Source organism: Macadamia integrifolia, chromosome 8, assembly GCF_013358625.1.
Source record: "Macadamia integrifolia cultivar HAES 741 chromosome 8, SCU_Mint_v3, whole genome shotgun sequence".
Classification (NCBI taxonomy): Eukaryota; Viridiplantae; Streptophyta; class Magnoliopsida; order Proteales; family Proteaceae; genus Macadamia; species Macadamia integrifolia.
The window spans coordinates 34,428,823-34,432,882 of record NC_056564.1 but is presented as its reverse complement, the minus strand read 5'-3'; the positions used below and the strand labels follow the sequence as shown (position 1 = coordinate 34,432,882).

Genomic DNA, 4,060 nt, shown 5'->3' with positions numbered 1-4,060 from the left:
CGATGCCTAGAGTTAGGCTCTGGTTAACTGGGTAAAGTTCCTTTCTCCTTCTCACGCATAATTGAGACAAATTGAGTGAGTTCTCTCGTAAGATTTTGATGGCTTGTCATGAGGAGGGCCATATTTTTTTCCAAATCACTAATTCTACTTGCCTCTCCAATGTTAGTAAACCCAAGGGGTTGCTAATAAGATGATAGGAGAGGGGCCCTAGGAAAACTCGCCTGAGGTCCTACATTTGACCTAGGAAAAGTACTTTGGGAAAAAGATTGTTGTGCAAAGGGAGGCCTTTGGGGTCCAAGTTGACCTTGATTATAGAAATTGGAAGGTCCTGCTTGGTTGCTCTGATTCCAAGAGAAATTTGGGTGATTTCTCCATCCTGGATTGTAGGTGTTACTATGTGGATTATTCTGGTATAAGGCATTAACACTATCACTAGAAGTGCCCCCAGAGGTGTTGAGGCATTCTTCTATGACATGTCCAGGGGACTGGCACTAAGCACAAATCTTAACCAAATTGACTGATGATGGCTCTCTAGGAACAATAGCCTCAATCCTCTTGATTAGGCTATCCAAATGGGCTTCCTTGGCTGCTATTCCATCCACAAAATATCCTTTTCCTCCTATGGTTCTTTCACTCTCTTGGGTTGATTCCCACTCACGGGTTTTGTCAGCTAAGTCAAGTAAGAATTCCCATACCTTTCCTTCATATGTAAAGGATGTGAATCCCTTAGGGCACATAGACTCTATCATCTGTTTAGTTGGGTAATCAATACCCTCATAAATTATTTGACATAAATGCCATAGGTCTAGGCCATGGTGAGGGCATTCTTGGAGTAGATCCTTGAATCTCTCCATAAGTTTGGAAAATGACTCACTAGGCTTTTACCTAAACTGAAGGATATCACTTCTAAGCTTATTGGTCTTGTGAGTTGGGAAAAACTTCTTAAGGAAGACAACTATGAACTGTTCCCATGAGGTTATGGAATTTGTGGGTAACCCATACAACCACTTCTTAGCTTGGTCTTTCAATGCAAAAGTGATAAACCTAAGATTAACAGCATAATCAGAAAGCTGTTGGATCTTAATTAGAACACATACCTCTTCAAATTCCCTTAGAAATAGGTATGCATCCTCAGAGGTCAACCCATGGAAGTGGGGCAACATAGTGATGTATTGAGATTTGAGTTCAAAAATATTGCCTTGGGCTTGTGGTAGAACTATGCAGGAAGGTTGGGCTGTTCTAGCAGGTAGAACCTATCTTTCAGAGATTTAGGTGAAGGGTTATGCTGTTGGTCTCCCATATTGAAGGGTTTTAAAGAGAGCAAACGTATAGGGTCACTACTTGTTGGATCTCTTCTTTCTAACCGATTCTTAGTATTACGTACCCACCTAACACTCATGCAATAGAAAACTACCCACAACTAGAGTAAGACAAGCACAAAAGAATGGATAGCAAAACTTTTTTTCTATGATTTTTTGATTTTTTTGGCTTTTTCGGAGCTTACTGACAGGGATCCGGGGTTGCTCAGGTCAATTCCTGAGGTACTGCTATAGGGCAAACCTGTTTTTATCATAATGTGAGGCATGACGATCTCCACCGATACAACTATTATTGCAAGTTGTTCTTCTCAGGAATTCAATAAAAGAAAAGGAAAAACAAAACAAAGCAAACAAAGCACTCCGATTTACCAAAAGAAAGCGAAAAATAACATGGAACTGTCTCCCCAGCAACGGCGTCAAAAACTTGTTGGGATTTAAAATGTAACCGCAAGCGTACGGATTAGTGTAGCTACGGGTCGAACACAGGGAGAGCAGCCACTTTATTTTTTTTATTTCTTTTAATAGTGCGAAAGTGAACTGATTAATGGTTGTGATCTAATTCTAATTACCGTCCTAAACATATGTATCTTAAATAACGTCTTAACCATTCGTCATCTAAGAATTTAAAGACGCAACCCAGGCAATTAAAATTAAATAAATAAATAACTGAAAATAAACAACCCACGCAATTAAAATAATAATAATAATAATAAAAGAAAAAAATTGCTGAAATAAAAATAAAGTAAAAAAAAGGGGATAAAGCTAGAGAGAGACTCACAAGTAGGTTTCTCTACTTAGCCCGAGGCATGCATCATAATATGAGCTTCTCTACTTGACCAGAGAGTCACTCTTACAAGGGTTACTCTACTTGGCTTTAGGGAAAGGGAGACAATTAAAATAAAAGCAATAAATTGATGGTTCTATGGCTAGGAGGGGCAAAGCCAACACATACAATAGCCATGAACCTTGGGGGACAGGGATAGCAATAATATAACGACTGAAATTAAAATCCTAAATTAAGAAAAAAAGGGTAGTCAGAAGAGGGAATGAGAGGGGGGAGAGAAGACTACTGAAGGAGCCTACTTACTTGAACTTCAACCCTTGAACTGAAAACTTGATCGATTTGAGATACTTCCAGTACTAAAAACCAGATCTAAAATAAACCAAATCTGAAATTTCTAGTACTAGAGAAAATAAATCTTGAAAAAATAATTGTTCCACGGCTCGTGATCTTGTCACCTAGATCTAAGCCTAGAACTATAACTTAAAAAATTACAACTCAATTGTATAAATCATAAACATAAAAGAGCTGAATAAAAATAAAAAAGTGCTTGCATTAATTGAAATAAAAAAACGCTATTACAAAAGTGATTAAAGAAAAGATAAAGAAGAACTAAAACTAAAGAGACAGCAAGAGAAAGAGAGAGCAACTAAAAAAAATTAGAAGAAGAATGAATTGTCTCCCCTCCTCTAACATGAGTTGTATTTATAGGGAATGGGGAGGTAGAGTAACAAATTTCTCTTTCCTAAAAGGAAGAAACCCACAATTGATTGTGAGATCTTTTGAGTCCAAAAGTGCTAACATGGAGGAGAGAGAAGAAAGAAATAAATTTGGAGAAATTTCCTATAATTTTTTTGCTTATTTTCTTTCCTTTTTTTTTTTCTAATTTATTTCTCTTCTTTTTCTCCCTCCAAGGAACGATTTTCTTCTTGCTTTGTGTGATTTGGACAATATTTTGGTGATGATGTGGAGGAGAGAGAAGATCCATGAGATTCGAACTTGAGACCTCTTGGTGAGCAAGGGAATTTTGTACACCATAGCTCACCAACTATGCTAGGTAGTTGTTGTTACCAAAAACGAATCTTCAATCACTTAAAGATGTGGTCCATCGATCCTTGTTGGCATTTGCTTGTACCTCTGGGACAACTGCAAATGGACCGATTCTGCATCTTAGTTCAGTTCTAATCCATTATTCTTTTTCTAGCCCGAAAAGAATAATCATTTGTACGGGTGACCAAACGAATGTGTACTTTTAGTTGAATACGTCCATCTTGCTCAGAATTTCGTCCTCTTCGTAACCATGAAAAGAAATATGACCTCTTTATGTGTAAAATTGAAGATATAGCGCTTGATAATCCTCAAGGCCTTGAAAATATATAACCTGCAAAAAGAGAGTAAAACCCAAGGTAGCTCTATTCTAAATATGAAAAATGCATCTTTTACTACCCTAGATTTCACACATAAATGTGCTCTTCAACGGTAAAGGTGGGAGCCTTGCTGAGTCAAAGGCATCAGAAGGGGATTCTGGGTTTTCTCCAAGATAACCTAGATATCTTTGCATGGAAGTCATCGGACATGCCAGTAATCCTGAGGGAGGTAGCTGAGCATGGTCTCAACATTGGAGTAAACTTTAGACCGTTCCACCAGAGATGAAGAAATTTCTCCCCAGAAAGACTGGAAATAATAAATGAAGAAGTGGAGAAGCTCTTGGCCTCAGGGTTCATAAGGGAAATCAAATACCTCATGTTGCTAGCAAACATCGTGATGGTACCAAAGTCAAATGGCAAATGGAAAATCTCCATAGACTACATGGACTTGAATAAAGCTTGCCTAAAGGATTGTAACCCATTGCCAAAGATTGATACGCTGATAGATTCAACGGCATACCACGAGATGCTCACTTTCATGGATGCATACTCAGGATATAATCAGATTAGGGTGAAGAGGGAAGATGAAGAGA

The 4,060-nt window shown here is 38.0% G+C and overlaps 1 non-coding gene across 1 annotated transcript; it reads left to right on the top strand.

Annotated features, from left to right (window-relative positions):
• The first annotated feature begins 807 nt into the window (after nucleotides 1–807).
• LOC122087836 lies at nucleotides 808–914 on the top strand. Its single transcript, XR_006142898.1, has one exon. It is a non-coding gene; the product is annotated as a small nucleolar RNA R71 (small nucleolar RNA).
• The last annotated feature ends 3,146 nt before the right edge of the window (nucleotides 915–4,060 follow it).